The following is an 18,908-nucleotide window of genomic DNA, read 5'->3' as shown; positions in this document are numbered from 1 at the left end:
TACATGGCCATTTCGTATGATACATGGCATGATACATGATTTTAGATGTTTGACCTTGACATGACCTTTGACCTGTTTGACCTAAAAAAAAAGTTGGTTTCCTAATTCAGTGAAGCACTATGCAAATGCTGTTAAAGTTTCATCTCAATCGATGAAAATTGATGATTTTGGAAGTTTTACCTTGAGCTGACCTTTGACCTTTTGCCCTCAAGAATAGTTAATTTCCCCATTTAGTGACTCGATGTGCAAATGCTGTTCATTTTCAAGTCAATCGGATGAAAATTGAGGGTTTTTCAGATGAAAATTGATGATTTTGGAAGTTTGACCTTGAGTTGACTTTTGACCTTTTGACCTCAAATAGTTGGTTTCCCAATTTAGTGACAATATACAAATGCTGTTCAATTTTCAAGTCAATTGGATGAAAATTGAGGATTTTAGAAATTTGACAAAGTTGGTAACCTTTTGCCTACGTTGACCTATTGATCTTTTGACAGACAACAGACAGAATGAAAAATCACTCGTAAAGTGACAATTGGCAAAAGAGAACAAAGTAGAATGGAACTCGGTAAAGCATCATTTTGACTTCACAAATAATTGGTGGTTGAATTATGTGACCCGATATGCATATCTTCTTCAAATCAAGTTATTCGGATGAAAATTGTCAATTTTAGAAATTCGGCCGGTGATGACCTTTTGGCCTATGTTGACCTCAAAAATAGTTGGTTGTTGGTTTCAGTAAGCTGATATGCAAATCCTATTCAGATTTCAAGTCAATCGGATGAAAATTGAGGATTTTAGAAATTTGGGAAAAGTGGTTAACTTTAGGTCTATGTTGACCTTTTGGCCTATTTTGATCTCAAGAATAGTTGGTGATTTCAGATAGCGGATATGAAAATCCTATTCAAATTTAAAGTCAATCGGATGAAAATTGAGGATTTTAGAAATCTGGTCTATGTTGACCTTTTGGCCTATGGTGACCTCAAAAATAGTTGTGGGTTGAAATCAGTGACCAGATAAGCATATCTTCTTCAAATTTGAAGTTAATCGGATGAAAATTTGCAATTTTTGAAATCTGGCCTATGTTGACCTTTTGGCCCATGTTGACCTCAAAAATAGTGGTTGGTATCAGTAAGCTGATGTGCAAATCCGATTCAGATTTCAAGTCAATCGGATGAAAATTGAGGATTTTAGAAATTTGGGAAAAGTGGTTAACTTTAGGTCTATGTTGACCTTTTGGCCTATTTTGATCTCAAGAATAGTTGGTGATTTCAGATAGCGGATATGAAAATCCTATTCAAATTTAAAGTCAATCGGATGAAAATTGAGGATTTTAGAAATCTGGTCTATGTTGACCTTTTGGCCTATGGTGACCTCAAAAATAGTTGGGGGTTGAAATCAGTGACCAGATAAGCATATCTTCTTCAAATTTGAAGTTAATCGGATGAAAATTTGCAATTTTTTAAATCTGGCCTATGTTGACCTTTTGGCCCTTGTTGACCTCAAAAATAGTGGTTGGTATCAGTAAGCTGATGTGCAAATCCGATTCAGATTTCAAGTCAATCAGATGAAAATTGAGGATTTTAGAAATATGAAAAAAAGTGGTTGACCTTTGGCCTATGTTAGGTTGTTGATCTCATTCCTTTTATGAACATGACCTTTCGTGAACGGCATTCCTTTCGTGAACATGAATGTTGATCTCAAAAATAGTTGGTGATTGAATTCAGTTTGCTGATATGAAAATCCCATTCAAATTCCAAGTGAATCAGATGAAAATTAAGGACTTTAGAAATTTGAAATGGTTGTTGACCTTTGGCCTATGTTGACCTTTTGGCCTATGTTGATCTAAAAAATAGTTGGTGGTTCAATTCAGTTAGGTGATATGAAAATCCTATTGAAATTTCAAGTCAATAGGCTGAAAATTGAGGATTTTAGAAATTAGAAAAAAAGTTGTTGACCTTTTGGCCTATGCTGACCTTTTGGCCTATGTTGACCTTTTAACCTTTTGACCTCAATAATATATAGGATTTTTGTCAGACCACGAACGCTACCATTAGTGAAGTTTTGTGAAGATTGGTTTAAAATTGTGACCTGTAGGCAAGTATAAGTGAGCAGACAGAAAAACACACAAACAAACACACAAACCGGAGTGATCAACCAACATACTTGTCAAAAAAAAACAAATTGCCAAGTAATAACGCACAAGACCAACCCATCTCCGAATTTGCAAGTAATAAAGTATGATAAGGATCATGCTACGGTTTATCTACAGATTCCTATGTGGTATCTTCATCAAAAGCTGTTGTTGCAGCCTAAACTAGTCAATGCATTGCTGTTCATTGGCTCAGAAATGTCTGGTTTTTTAAAACTTGGATTTAACAGTCTTCTTCGAACTGCATGAGATTGTTTCAGTTGTGGGATGTGGTTGCAATCTGCTTCACAGGTTTATACTTTAATTGTCTGGATTGAAAATTTCCATCTGTGAAGTGTTAAGTGCTCCTCCCCAAACCTCCGAGCTAAGTGTTAAGTGCTCCTCCCCAAACCTCCCCAAACCTCACGGTGTACCTCCGAGCCCCGAGAGGGGTCATGGCAGAAAGATTCTGTATGTCAAAATTAAATGGTGAAGCCACACCAATTGTTACCAACAAACAAATATTGTATTAAGATCACACAAGAATAACAGTACAACAACAATAGTAATCAATTGTACAACCAATATATATTTCCTATGATGGTACCATCAGGTTCGTACCATATAACTCACTCTGCTCCAAGTGAGCGAAAAGAAGAACATTCCCCAATGTCTCTATTCCAGCATCAAGCCAAAGTCGATCCGCTCCAGCGATGTCAGAACGATGTCCAATCGAGACCAGAATCCCGTTTGGATGACAGTCACAGTCCCGCTGCCAAAGCTGCGCAAAGGTGCCCTCAAGGCGACTGGGAAATCACACCCTCGGGTATGGACGTTCCACGGCTCCAATTCGGCGAACCGCAGATTTCCCACTCAAAAGTCACGTGACACACGCACACCAGATTAACACCTGAATGCGGTGAAAATGGTTGTTCCACGGCTCCAAATCGGCGAACCGCAGATTTCCCACTCAAAAGTCACGGGACAAACGCACACCAGATTAACGTCTGAATGCGGTGAAAATGTTTGAAACGAAGTGAAAAACCTTGAGCAATGCGCAAAGTACGCGAGTCAAAATGGCCGACGGCCCATTCTCATGGCGTAACAGCACTCCAACGATTCTCTTCGGAATCGACCGCAAAACCTGACACACAGGTTGATCTGTCACAGCGATAACAACTCTGTCGCAGGAATCCCTTTCCCGGGAAACCCAAAGTTCACTCGTGACCCTCGTTCGCCAATCGTTCGCTCCAGACCTCGAAGCAGCTCGGCTTCTTGTCAGACTCACTCGCTCCCCCTTCTCTTCCTCTGCTTCCTCTTCTTCTTCTTCTTCCTCTTCGTCGTCGTTCTGTTCCGGTTTCATTTAAAACATTAACTTTTTTACCTTTTGAAAATAGTAATCTCTATTTCCCCCAAACGACAACAATAATAGTACATGGAATCAAAAATGTTTACAGTGGATGAAAACCACAACAACGGAAGTGACGAATCCGTAACACTTCCCCCCCCCCTCAAGAAAGAAAGTTTGAACATAGTGAAACCTTTCTTTGCAGGCAAATACTCTTTTAACAAACAAAAGTAAAACTCACACCCAAATGGTCAATTCACGTGAACAACCATAATCAACATTCCCTAAAATAAAGCAACAAAACTTCCAAACAACCTACAGAAATTTCCAAAGTTAGTTCACTCTGGACAAAGCATCAGCAACGACATTTCCCCTGCCGTTTACATGCTCAATTTCCAAGTTGAACTCCTGCAAAGCCAAACTCCATCTCATCAACCTCTGATTTTTATTTTTTATTTTTTGAATGAAGGTTAAGGGTTTGTGATCAGAAATCCAAAGCAAAGCAAATCTATAGCACTTTTTGAAGGAGGCCGAGCTGAGAGCCAGGTTTCATGGTGGTTTGGTGGTGAGGCCTGGAAGTATTCACTGCATGGACGCATTTAGGAACGTGGAGTTCACGGGTTAATCCGTGTTGGAATCTTGGCTCGGCTGCTCCTGAGCACTCAGTGCTTCCAACTCTTCTCTTCATCATAAAAATCGTAATCACGGTTGTAGAGTCGGGTGCTGTAGTCATGTGAATAGCGGTCCCCATCTCGGCTACCACCGTAATAGTCATCCCGTCGAGAGTTGCCAAAACTGCGCTGCTGCTGCTGGGAGCCTCCGTAGTAATCACTACTGCGGCCGCCACCAAAACTACTACTCCCACCCCGGGAGCCATAGCCACCCCTGAAACTACCTCCACGTTTTCCTCCTTTGTAGCCCCCTCGACGCCCATGGCCTGCCTTCTCGACTGTTATGGTCCGACCATCCAAATCCTTGCCATTCAAATCCTTTTCTGCATCTTTGGCATCCTTTGTGTTTTCAAACGTGACAAAGCCAAACCCTCTCGACTTTTGCGTCTCCCTGTCTTTTATCAGCAGCACTTCCAAGAGTGGTCCATATTTGCCAAAGATAGAGTCCAGAACATCTTTACTTGTGTCGAAGTTCAGTCCACCTACAAAGAGCTTGCCAACATTTCCTCCATCCATGACTTGTGTGTGCTGACACTTAGTTTCAGGGTAGTCGACAAGAAGTGACTGTGCAAAGCGTGACGTCAGTACCTTCTCCTTCTCTTCAGAGCGCTTCCTACCCATAGCACGAGTCGCGGCACAGGATGGAAAGATACCCGGAATCTCCTGCTCTAACTGTGCGGTGTTATTTTCCATACTAGGCTTTTCAACAAACATCGGATTACCAGAAACTCGAGCACCGGCCAAATCATTTCCGATAACAAAAGAGATTCCCTCTACAGGAAGAGTGGCTTGTAAACCTACGGTGACCGGTCCTGACACCAAATCAGACTTCAAATGGATGACATGAAGTGGAGCTTTAACATAGCCACCAACCCCCTGTAAAAGAACACTAACACCAGTTGCCGTCTTCTCTGACAATAGCAAAATGCCCTGAAGCATCAAAGATTGATGTGCTCCTGTGTCCCTCAATAGCCTAACAGGTCTCTGGTTCGTTAAGTCTCCATCCAGTGACACAAACCCCTCTGAAATAAAAGGTTTGTAACCCTCTTGAACAAGGTCATTCTGTGATGCCGTAACTTTGGCATGGGAACCTTCACAAGGCACTGTCCTCCAAGGACGATTTCTCGCATTTGCCAATGCATTCGGAGTTGTACTAGTCTGACTCTGCTCCTGATTTTTCCTTTTCAGGGCATTACATTGGGACATCAAATGCCCAGGTTTCTTGCAAAAAGCGCAAGTAGGCCCAGAGGAAAAACTCGAGGTCTGCCTCGGGCCCCCCGGAATATAAGTCTGTCTTGGAACTGTAGTTTTCTGGTCCCTAAAAGTCGCGGTATCAGATTTGTCCTCATAGTCATCTCTAGGCCGCCTCCATGAAGATTTGTTCTACGCACCTGATTTACCATAACTCCCTTGGCTAACTCTAGGTGGGAAGTTAGGTTTGTGGAACCCCATCCTGTGTGTCAAGGCATAGTCATCTGCCACGGTTGCTGCCTCATACAAATCTGGTACTTTCTTTTCATCCAGATGTACTTTAATGTCCGCGTGGACACACTGTTTGAATTCCTCCACCAAGATCAATTGTCTCAACAGGTTGAAGTCTTTCCCAATTCCCTTCGAGTCACACCACCTATCAAACATGGTTTCCTTCATTCTGGCAAACTCCACATGGGTCTCACTCTCCCTCTTCCTGGCATTCCTGAGTTTTTGTCGGTGAGCTTCAGGGACCAATTCATAGGCTTTGAGAATGGCTTTCTTCACTTTCTCATAATCTGCACATTGGTCATTCGGTAAAGCCGAATAGATATCTTGAGCTTTACCCACCAGAACACTTTGCACGAACATAGTCCAGGACCCCACAGGCCATTTTAGCATTTGAGCCACCTTCTCAAAGTGTAAAAAAAACTTGGCTACCTCCTTTTCTTTGAAGGGTGGAACCAGCCTCATGCCTACCAACATCCCAAGTGTTCTGACTAGTTGTCGAACGAGCCGGCATGGATACTACTTCTCTCCGTTCTCACATTAATTCCAGCTCCTTGAGTTTAAGTTCCTTCTGATACTCCATGTCACGTTCCTTTAACTCCCTTTCGGCTCTCCTTTCCTCTGCTCTTTCCTCCTCTCTAGTTTCTTCTTCAGCTCTCCTTTCCTCTGCTCTTCTCTCCTCGAGTTCTCGTTCCTGTTCTGCTCTTCTTTCCTCGAGTTCCTTTTCAGCTCTCCTTTCCTCTGCTCTTCTCTCCTCGAGTTCTTTTTCAGCTCTCCTTTCCTCTGCTTTTAACCTTTCCTGGCTCTGCAGTTGCATCTCCATTTTCCGGAGCTCCACATTTTCTTTTTCCTCGGGTAACCAATCCAAGGCTACCTCTTTCCATGTTCCTTGTCCCACCAGAGATTCTACCACCAATGTCTGCATCTCTGCTTTCTTCATATTAACTCGGACCTCCAAGTTAAAATATTTGGCCAATATCAAGAGTTCCGATCTTTTTAACGCTTGGAACTGTGCCTCATTAGGGGACGCCGCAAACCTTTGTGCGTCAAACACAATGGTGACTATCAGTTAGCACCTGTTAACCTTCACACAAAAATTTCAAAATTTTTTGAAAAATTTGGGAATGTTAGAAAAATTCCAAATTTGGGAATTTTGGGAATGTTAGGGAATTCTATCCCGGACGAATGTTATGGAATTTAATCCCGGACGAGGATGTTATGGAATTAAATCCCGGACGAGATTTGGGAATTTTGTCAGCAAAGACAAGCCCCCAATTTCTGTTACGTGCTCCTCCCCAAACCCCGGTCACGATGTACCTCCGAGCCCCGAGAGGAGTCACGGCAGAAAGATGTGTTATTCTGTATGTCAAAGATCAATGGTGAAGCCACACCAATTGTTACCAACAAACAAATATTGTTTTAAGATCACACAAGAATAACAGTACAACAACAATAGTAATCAATTGTACAACCAATATATATTTCCTATGATGGTACCATCAGGTTCGTACAATATAACTCACTGTGCTCCAAGTGAGCGAAAAGAAGAACATTCCCCAATGTCTCTATTCTGGCATCAAGCCAAAGTGGATCCGCTCCAGCGATCGTCAGAACGATGTCCAATCGAGACCAGAATCCCGTTCGGATGACAGTCACAGTCCCGCTGCCAAAGCTGCGCAAAGGTGCCCTCAAGGCGACTGGGAAATCACACCCTCGGGTATGGACGTTCCACGGCTCCAAATCAGTGAACCGCAGATTTCCCACTCAAAAGCCACGTTACACACACACCAGATTAACGTCTGAATGCGGTGAAAATGGTTGAAGCGGTGAAAAACCTTGAGCGAAGCGCAAATCCTGCTCGAGGTAAAAATGGCCGACGGCCCGTTCTCGTGGCGTAACGGCACTCCGATGATTCTCCTCGGAATCGACCGCAAAACCTGTCACGCATGTTTATCTGTCACAGCAATGACAACTCTGTCGCAGGAATCCCTTTCCCGGGAAACCCAAAGTACACTCGTGACCCTCGTTCGCCAATCGTTCGCTCCAGACCTCGAAGCAGCTCGGCTTCTTGTCCGACTCACTCACTCCGCCTTCTTTTCCTCTTCTTCCTCTTCGTCGTCGGCCGGTTCTGGTTTCATTTAAAACATTAACTTTTTTACCTTTTGAAAATAGTAATCTCTATCTCCCTTAAACGACAACAATTAATAGTACATGGAAAATCAAAAATGCTTACAGTGGATGAAAACCACAACAACGGAAGTGACGAATCTGTAACAGAAGGGAAATCTTCAATTATGTTTGTGAAGGCTAGCAACTCTCACAACCAAAAAAACAACAACAGCAGAATTGCATTACTGCATTCTTTGTATTTAAACAAGTCAACAAAGGTAATGATGCTACAATCCGGGAGCATGCAAGCAGTGATTATCGAAGCGTGAGACATCTAATTGGTGTAAACTGTACAACTTAACTCAATGGTCTGCCCATCTACCTTATTTGTATTTCCTGACTAAGCGATTCCCTGATGCTTTACGGTACCGGTATTGCATATGGTTTTGACTGAACAAACTCACTTTTGCAGTCAGGTTAAAGTGATGAGAGCTTAAAGTCGTTGTCTCCAGAAATTGGGTAAACACGGCTTCGTAATCATTAACTTAGCACCTTAACTCCTCGCTTTGTACACAGGTGACATGCTGACCAAACCACATCTGCCACCCTTTCTTTGGGCTTGCAGGTGCCAAGCTCAACAGGTTTTAGTCTTAGTCGATGACGTCCTCCATGCTCGCTTCACTCAGCCCCACAATGGCAGTGCTCATTATATCCAAGTCAGTAGTCTCGGCTGTTGGGGATACATCTTCCACCCAGTGTGTGAAATTGGGGCATATAGTTACCAGCCATTTGGGCTGGTAACTTTTGAGAGTTACCAGCCCGAAGAAAAAGTTACCAGCCCGAATAACTGAGATGAAAATAAGGACTCAAATTGGTGCATTTTAGGAGTGTTCAGGAATAAACTCCCTAAAAACCTAATAGCAACTATAGGTCTTCTCGAATAATTAAATAAAAAAACACTAGTGAATAATATTTTCATGACACCAAATACGTTTTATTGTCAGAAAAGTGAGGAAATTTTATAAAAAGTTTGTGCATAGATCGATCAACATGTGCAGGACAGTCACAGTTGATAACTTGATGGTGAGTTAACGTAATACAAAGTTGAGAAAAACTTGAGGTCTAGTAGTCGGTCTATGATCTATCACAATTCTTGTTAGTTTTACATATCTTCCACGGCAGCCTGTAAGTCCTCAATGTCATCCAGAACCACGTCTTCGCAGTCAGTGTCAAGGCCGGACTCATAATCCGACTGTTTGTCAGCTGCTGATATTGCCAACTCATAATCCGACACCAATTGTTACGGACCGCGGATAAGATGTTGTTTTGCCGAGCGGATGGCACCGCGGCCCTAACAGTTACCCCGACTAACCCGATTCCTGAACGTTGGCCGAATCGCGCCACAGATATTCAATGGGGAAAAGACTAAAGCGAAGGATGTGAAGAAGAAGAAAGACAAAGGGTAAGGAATACAAATATAATTTATTTACGATTTACAGGCCCAAAAAAACCAAGGAGAAGGAAAGATAATAAACCTGAGGGATAATAAACCAGGTGAACCTGAGGGAGCAGACCAGCTCCCTCAGGTTCACCACCTGCAACAGCAGCAGCATCTATCTCCGTGACCTGATCCCGCACCAGCTCTGGCAACAAGCTGGCCCCTGCTCCGCTCCGGGTGAAGTTGGGCCTTCTCGTTCTCTTGGAACAGCTGTTCCAGAAGTTGATTGTAGTGGGGCAGATTTGTGAAATGATTGTGGGTTTTGTGGTAAAAGCACCAAAATTGGCATATATGATGTTAAGGACCTACTAATTGATTTTAGATATAGTACCAAGCAGGATTTTTTCCGAGAAGCCCATAAAGTGGAAAAATCCAAAATGGCCGCCGGCCGATTCGAAATATCTGTTAATTGTCATATCTTTATGAATAGTCAACGCAGAAACCTGAATGAAGTGTCTTTTTGTATGTTTCTGTACATGACGAATCCAATGGAACCATTATTTGCTTTGAAAAATGCATATAAATCAATATAATGGTCAATTTAAGGTTGAAATTCAGGATCGCCACCATTCGATTTGTCGATATCTAGCAAATGTCATATTATACACAGTAATTCATATCACACCATGGATGAAGTATGTTGTAGATTTATTCACATATGTCAGACAAAATGGCACCACTAATTAAGAAAAGCTGAATTCATAGTGACCAATGGCAATGCCAAGTTCTATGATATCGACCAGATACATAAACAGTCGACTTTACTTTATCATTTATACTACGAGTTGCAAATTCTAAATCATATTAAGATGGAGGAAAAAATACCACACAAACTAAGTGACATATTATATAGATCTACACATTTGTATCCAATGCATATATACTCTATGCATTATACATTAAATAACACTTCCCATACCATACATCATTACATTGTTGCCGATTACTTTGAACAACACCATGAATTTTGCACTTTTCAAGTTTCTGCTGGTTCATTTATAGAATATTTACCCAGCGTCGAGCCTTAAACATATTCACACTTCTGTGTTGATTATGACATGTTGGACATTGGGTTTAGATATTAAGTAGTACTTAATAAGTACACTCTGGCTGAAACATTTCCCTCAGTGCGAAAATGTGTATGGTTTTTCTCGAGTGTGGATGTTTATTTACATTGAAACAACTATTAGTTGTTCTCATTGTGGTCACAATTACCACTGCAACGACAGAGTGATGTACATTTAAGAGCAGCTCTAACACACTTGCATAGTCCCCTACAACCTTTCTGGCACCCACACCTGAGCAACTCGGAACAAGATGCCACTGCCTCTGGTAATACCGTCCATAATGGTTGCCAACCCTGTGTGGCACTCTTCTGCCAACCACATGTCTCTGGTGATGGAAGTACTGGACAACGGACAAGTGCCTGTCCCCACACATGTCCACCTTGGTATACTGCCCGTTTTGTGTGCTGTAACAGTGCTCCTCTGGTGGGTGGTATGGTGTCGATGGACCTCGCTTTTGTAGTGAAGATGTGTTTCCTAGCTGAATCAACGTTAGATTCTGTGCATGTGCGGTCGTACAACAGGACGACATACTTCTCGAGCACAGACATGCAATCATTGAGCGACGTCGGGTCCGTTAGCAAGGTAGAGAATACTGGTGTCACTTCAGTGAAGGACTTCCATGTGTCGAACGCAGTCTTTTTCCCCTGACCAGCGAATGACGACACCGTATCACAACCAGTGAAGGCGTGAAACATAGGAAGTGTACGTGCCTTCTCACTACCAAGCTCAGTGGCGATATCGTGGGCAGGAATGTACCTCAGGTGCTTTCCAGTGCCAAAAGCAACCCAAATTTCAGTGTTTTCAAGGCGTGCCACAGTAGACACTGCCAAGACGAGCACGTCTGTATCCACAGTACGCAACATGATTCGGCGATACCATCTCCTTGCTGCATCAACTGTATGAAGGAGCATCCGTGTGTTTGCCTCCTCATGCGTACATGGTGCTAGAGATGAGATGTCCTGGTGAACTCTCGTGCAGAGCACATTCTGACCGCATGTTGTATACACATCCTTCCCCGCAGAAAGATGTTCTACAACCTAAATTGGCAAAGAAAAGAAGCTAGATTAAATTTCATGTCATTGATATTGTGTAGTTTACAATCGATTCTACATGTATATGGTTTTTTTTAAAGCCAGTGAAATACTGAAAGCTTACCTGGTGTGCCAAGAAGTCGAATAGTTCTGTCTTGTTGTCTGCCAATCTCAAGAACTCTTGCCAATTTCCTGGGATCATGTTGGATGGTGCAACACGCCGCCGAACACCTTTTCCTCGATTCTCTCTCGCAGTGGTCTTCAGACTCTCTTCCAGGTACACATCCCAAATTATGTCAATTCTCATCACGTTGCGCAGCTGTGCTTTGACATAAGGCAGAAATACCTGTGTAGCATATTCTTGGAACGTTTTGATGCCAATGGGCCTGAGCATGTTGATGATTGCAGCACCATCCAATATGATGACATCAACTAATGGAGCATCCCCACATGATGTGCAGCACCTTTCCAGACATTCAACAAGATCAGACTTCGACCCAAACCTTAGTTTTCCCAGCTGCGACAATGACGGAGGGTAGGCATGATTCTCATGCTGGAAGAAATTGTCCAAGTCTCCGTCACGGGTTTGACAGGCAATGTACAGTTTGGAAAACAATGCACAGTCACTCTTGAGTGATGTCACGATCTGTTTCGCTTTGGACGGAACTCGACATGGTGGTCGGCTGAACAAAGGCATCTGATTTTTACATATGGGATCTGATACTGGTGTAATTCGCTCCATCACTCGCTCAGTTATGTACTTGTCATACTGTTCCTGGCCTGTCTTCTCTATCGCACGCACAGTTTGGACAACAGCTGGATCAGCAACATCTCGGCTGTCAAGTACCAGGAGGTCATCACTCTCTTCCATGAATGGATTTCCCATGTCTTATATTACTCGAACAAGAGCAGCAGTCTCCTTAGCAAATGTGACTTGTGCCGAAGCAGTATGCTCGTGGTTAGGTCGATATTCTCCTTTACACCATCTTCTGTCTTCCTGCTGCTGGCATTGTATAATTTGACAAGGCAATTTGAGTGGTACTTCGCTTCCTGGGCCACAATGTCACGAGGACTGATTTTCGCAATCAACCTTTGATCCTGTATTTTTAGTGCACATTGCCTAACCCTATGTGTTCGTTTTGGTGTCATCGCTTCATGCAGAGGTGCCATCTCCGTTCCAGATTCATCACAGAAGAAGCATTTTGAATCTTCTGGAGAATCTCTGTGTTCAGCCTGCCTTAACATGTATGGTATTTCTCCAGGGGTATTGGTACATGCAGTTGGAAGTGAAGCTAGTTCAACTCTGGCGAGACAACTGGCACAGCATTTCAAGCGGCATGATGCATGCCATTGGGCATGATTGCGTGCCAGTGTGTGTCCAATACCGTCTCCTTCATCACGCCTACTTATGCCGATAGGTAATGGCTGGCTGTCCAAATTGAGAAAACTGTTCAAGTTATCACGGAGAGTATGATATCTAGCACCGACGTCGGGACGTTTTGATTTGGCTGGACAGTTCAATGGTTTGTCTGAACGTTCCTGGCATAAAGCACAAAGACTCCAGTCAATAGGTTCATTTGTGGCCGCAGGTGATCTTAATGTCTCTCTATGAACAAGCTTGCACTTCTTGCGTGTCGACATGATTTCAGTCACTTCTGTTCAGTCACCTACAACGAAAAAAACATTAATATTATAACGACAATAACCTATTTCGTTTTCCCACACCTAATTACTACAAGATCCTGCAAGGCACGATGGACAATCTAAGCCAAACGATGATGCAATGAGGTGAGGGTATCATTGTATTCCTCCTGTTTGGAAAGACATATTCATACGATATACATATTTTGGGGAAGATATGACACTCGGTATGGGTGCCGCATGACACAAATCACAACCATGTTATTGTTTTTTTTATTGATGGTGCGACTGTGGCTGAAATATGTATACTGTCTAATATATAAAATACACTTCATCCATGGTGTGATATGAATTACTGTGTATAATATGACATTTGCTAGATATCGACAAATCGAATGGTGGCAATCTTGAATTTCAACCTGAAATTGCCCATTATATTGATTTATATGCATTTTTTCAAAGCAAATAATGGTTCCATTGGATTCGTCATGTACAGAAACATACAAAAAGACACTTCATTCAGGTTTCTGCGTTGACTATTCATAAAGATATGACAATTAACAGATATTTCGAATCGGCCGGCGGCCATTTTGGATTTTTCCACTTTATGGGCTTCTCGGAAAAAATCCTGCTTGGTACTATATCTAAAATCAATTAGTAGGTCCTTAACATCATATATGCCAATTTTGGTGCTTTTACCACAAAACCCACAATCCTTATGGATATTTACACAAATCTGCCCCACTATTGCTGGCTTCGGCTCAAAGTCGGTGATATCCGCAGATTCTAGTTGGATGCAGAGCAAATCCGACATTGTTTTTGACTTGAGCCTGTTCCTGAGATCATTCTTCATGATCTTCATTTGTGAGAATCCTCGCTCACATTCGGCCGAGCTGGCTGGCAGTGTCAATATCAGGTCAATGACTGCCAGGATGTTGGGGCACACAGGCTGATAGGAGTCAATCACCTCTGGCCACTGCAGATCTGTGATTTTTCTATAGCATTACTATAGCATAAATATATAATTACTATATATTATAATAGTATAATAATTACTGTTATAGTTTATCTATAAAATTTATATATTTATAAATATATAAATATATATAATTACTATAGCATTTCTATAGCATAAAAGCATTTTGAAATCTTCTTATTGGTGGGAACTATATGAATAAAGTATACTACATCTATAGTCATTCATAAATCTCCTGCCTACGGCATATTAGTTCCGTTTCGTATATTAGTTAATTTAGCTCCGTTCCGTTTGACCAACGGAGTTCGTTTCGTACTATACAGCGAACCGTATATAAGGCGTATCCTCATTGGCTCTCGCTCGAATGGCACATCCAATCAAATACCACGAAAGAAAATATAAATGGCATCGAATGTCAGACCCCGGATATAAACAAAAACAATTTGCAAACGCAGAAAAAAGTATTAATTTGAGGGAAACATGCATTTTCAACAGAAAAACGTCTATTTTAAACAGAAGTGTAGGGCAAAATCTATCCAGACCACCGGGTTGGCAACTCGATAAAGATACCAGCCCGGGACAAAAGTTACCCGCCACGGGCTGTCGGGCTGGCATTAATTTCGCACACTGCTTCCACCTGAACATCATTCTGCTTTTACTTCAGCTGGTCGCTATTTCCAATGGGGCATCTGCACTCCAGTAACACAAGAGAAGCCAGCATATCACCTTTCTCTGCCTGGACCTGAGTGGTCACCTCACATTATTTTTGCCATGCTGAGTGGGGATCTTCCAGTGCCCAAGCTTCTGTTACTGTTACATTACCAACAAGAAAAAGAGCAATCAGAGATTGCAAACCCTCGCCATGATGTATTTTCAGTGGTTTTTAAGGCTTTTGTGTTAAAACAAATATGGCGGTCGAACTATGTGACCGATGACGTCATCATTCTTTTCTTTTCTCCGCCAGTTTATGCCAACATGGCACTCAATAAATTTCATCTTGATCGGATGAAGTTTTGTACTTTTCGAATTATGACGGAGGCAGCTATGACATCATCAGTAACATATTTTATTCCCCATGGAGAGTTCTTTACAATGAGGCATGTCTCAATTTTTCTATTCAGTGCTTTCAGAGATATAGAGGTGCAAAGTTTTTCGTTTTTTCCAAGATGGCGGCCAAACCACGTGACCGATGTCATCATTATTTTTTTTTCTCCACCAATTTATGCCTACATGGCGCTCAAGAAATTTCATCTTTATAGGATGAAGTTTTGTACTTGTCGAATTATGACGTCATAATGGAGGCACCTATGACATCATCATCAACCTATTTTATTCCCCATGGAGAGTTATTTACAATGAGCCATGTCCCATTTTTTTCTATTCAGCGCTTTCGGAGATATAGAGGTGCAAAGTTTTTCGGTTTTTCCTAGATGGCGGCCGAACCACGTGACCTATGACGTCATAATTATCATAAAATATCATACAGGTGGAGTTGCACCTACGGTGAAAATTTCCTGTCAATCGGACCAACGGTTGCAGAGAAAATCACATTTATTCTGTGCGGACAAACAAACAAACAGACAAACAAGAAGACATCATGCGGAGCACGATACTTGCAAAATGCCCCCCTCCCCCCCAAGAAAAAAAATTCCATTGATACAGCAAATTTTCCATTTCATCAAGATTAAAATTGACAATCTTGATCAAAGCTTGGGTCAATCGGAAGAAAAGTGACGATTTTTCAGATGAAAAATGATGATTTTGGAAGGTTGACCTTGAGTTGACCTTTGACCTTTTGACCTCAAATAGTTAGTTTCCATATTTCGTGACTCAATGTGCAAATGCTGTTCAATTTTCAAGTCAATCGGATGAAAATTGAGGATTTTTGAAACTTGGCCTATGTTGACCTTTTGGCCTATGTTCACCGAAAATATAATTTGTGGTTGAATTCAGTGATCAGATATACAAACGCTCTTCAAATTCCCAGTCAATCGGATGAAAATTGAGGATTTTAGAAATTCGGCCTATGTTGACCTTTTGGCCTATGTTGACCTTAAATATACTTGGTGGTTGAATTCAGTGACCAGATATGCAAAGCCTCTTCAAATTTCAAGTCAATCGGATGAAAATTGAGGATTTTCGAAATTTGGCAAAGTTGGTGACCTTTGGCCTATGTTGACCTTTTGACCCCAAAAACAATAGGCTTCTTGCTTATGACCAACTCTACCTTTTGGTAAAGTTTCGTGACGATCGGTTTAGAATTGTGACCTGTAGGCCGGTGACAAACAAACAGACAGACAGAACCACAAACGCAACCGACCAATATACTTGAAAAATGTTCGATTTTGCAAGTGTTACGGATCCCGGATTTAGGGGAATTACTATTCATGTCATTGCTTATTAATGTTTATTCTATTAAAGGTTGTTGTGGTTAAATGGTTAGAGAGGCTCCGGATAACAGGAGACCGGAAACGGGATAGTGAACCGGAAGAAGAAAAAGACACGAGGTCCGGGAGAAGCGGATCTTCTTCTTCCTCGCCCAGCTCCGATGCGAGCGGTGTCGATATTGAGCAGCGTGGGGAACGCTGCGTTTGAAAGCCCGTCTGGCGAGAGGAGTTACCTGCGCGGGGTAATTACCGGTTACGCGTCAAGTTGCCATGGGTTCGTGCATGGAACCAAGCGTCCAGCACAGTTCGCCTCAACGTCTACAAGGACGCGTACGCACCTTGGGCCTCGCGCGCTTTGCGAGCCGCGCTTTGCTTTGCCCGCTTTGCTTTGCAAGGAGGTGTGCACTGCAGCAGCTGTTCCCGGTACGCGACGTGCACGTTTGGAGCACGTCAGCCAGGGGTTCGTTCAACCTCCCGTGTGCGGAGAAGTCGACCTTCACCTTGGTCGGGATTGGCCCAGAGACATTGTGAGGGACAGTGACCATTGAGGGGTCGTGAGTGGGGAAAGGGGGGAAATATATGAGTTGGCCATCTGAGTAATATTGTTGATTGATTGTTGAGTGTGGTTGATTGATTGGGAATATATTATCCATTAATCCGGATCCTTGGTGTGGGGGTTTCTTATTGACTTGAATTGTTGTGTCCTTCATATTGATTGCGTTACGAAAGCGTATAAATCATATATCTTTCTGGCGGGGTCCCTCCCACGGTCCGGGGGTCACCAAGACCAGGTAGTTACCGGGAGGACCACGTAACAGAATTGGGGGCTCGTCCAATTGAATTCCGGGATCTAAAATTGTATAACATAATAAAATAATAATTTTTAGTAATTAAAATTAATTAATTAATTATTAATTGGTAAATTTTTGAGAAATTGTGGTAAAGTCTTGGGTGAAGGTTAACAGGTGTTAACGATAGTCACCATGGCGTTTGTTGCACAGAACTTTGCGGTAACACCTAGTGAGGCACAGTTCCGAGCGTTACTAAAAGCGGACCTCTTGAAATTGGCCAAACATTTTAACTTGGAGGTCCGAACTAATTTGAGGAAGGCAGAGTTGCAGACCACGGTGATACAATCTATGGTGGGATTAGGAACATGGGACGAGTTAGCCCGGCAGTGGCTACCCGAAGAACCAGAAGACGTTGAGATCCGGAAACTGGAGTTGCAATTACGGAGCCAGGAACGGATCAAAGAAGAAGAAAGGAAAGCAGAAAAGGAAAGAGCAGAAGAGGAAAGGAAAGCAGAAAAGGAAAGAGCAGAAGAGGAAAGGAAAGCAGAAGATAGGAGAGAAGAGAAACAAGCAGAGGAAAGGAGAGTGGAACGAGAACTCCAGGAAAGGTTAGAAAGGATGAAAACAGAGGAAAGGAAAGCAGAAAAGGAAAGAGCAGAAGAAGAAAGGAAAGCAGAAAAGGAAAGAGCAGAAGAGAGGAGAGAAGAGAAACAAGCAGAGGAAAAGAGAGTGGAACGAGAACTCCAGGAAAGGTTAGAAGGGAGAAAAGCAGAGGAGAGGAGAGCTGCCAGGGAACTCGAAGCAGAGGAGAGAAAAGCCGAAAGGGAGTTGAAGGAACGTGATCTGGAGCTTCAGCAAGAAATTAAATTCAAGGAGCTGGAGTTAAAAAGAGAACGGGGAGAGGTACCACCCTTGCTGACTGGGCCGACACCTAGCCAGAACACCTGGAATGTGGGCAGACATGAGGCTGGTTCCACCCTTCAGTGAAAAGGAAGTCACTCAATTTTTTCCACACTTTGAGAAAGTGGCTCGCCAGTTAAACTGGCCGGAGGAGGCCTGGACCATACTAGTGCAAAGTGTGCTGGTGGGTAAAGCTCAAGAGATTTATTCGGCGCTACCAATGGACCAATGTGCAGATTATGAGGTATTGAAGAAGCACATTCTCAAAGCCTATGAGTTGGTTCCTGAAGCTTACCGGCAAAAATTCAGGAATGCCAGGAAGAGAGAGAGTGAGACCCATGTGGAGTTTGCCAGAGTGAAAGAAAACATGTTTGATCGGTGGTGTGAGTCGAAAGGAGTCGGGAAGGACTTCGAAGCATTGCGTGACTTGATCCTGGTGGAGGAATTTCAACAGTGTGTCCACGAGGACATCAAAGTGTACCTGCAGGAAAAGAAAGTACCAAAGTTGTGGGACGCAGCCACCATGGCAGATGATTATGCCTTAACACACCGGATAGGGGTCCACAAACCTAGCTCCTCGCCTAGACTTCAGCAGGGGAGTTATGGAACACCCGGTGCGGAGAACGACAATACATGGCGGCGGCCTCGAGAGGATTATGGGGACAACTCTGATACCCCAACTGTTCGAAATCAGGGGGCTACGGGCCCAAGACAGACTTATTTCCCGGGGGGCCTGAGGCAGACCACGAGTTTTTCCTCCGGGCCTACTTGCGCCTTTTGCAAAAAACCTGGACACTTGATGTCCAGTTGTTACCTCATGAAAAGGGACAACCCAGAGCGGAGTCCGACTATTACAACTCTGAATGCGATGGCAAGCGTAAG

At 42.8% G+C, this 18,908-nt stretch overlaps 1 protein-coding gene across 1 annotated transcript in view; it reads left to right on the top strand.

Moving 5' to 3' along the window:
• The window catches only part of LOC137423048 (syntaxin-6), a 50,107-nt gene that overhangs the window by 14,884 nt on the left and 16,315 nt on the right, over nt 1-18,908 (top strand). The gene's annotated exons all lie outside the window — the stretch shown is intronic.

The sequence above is a fragment of the Myxine glutinosa genome, chromosome 3 (genome assembly GCF_964187855.1).
Source record: "Myxine glutinosa chromosome 3, kmMyxGlut1.1, whole genome shotgun sequence".
NCBI lineage: Eukaryota > Metazoa > Chordata > Myxini > Myxiniformes > Myxinidae > Myxine > Myxine glutinosa.
Note: the sequence above shows the minus strand (reverse complement) of the source record. Positions and strands in the feature narration are given on the sequence as shown.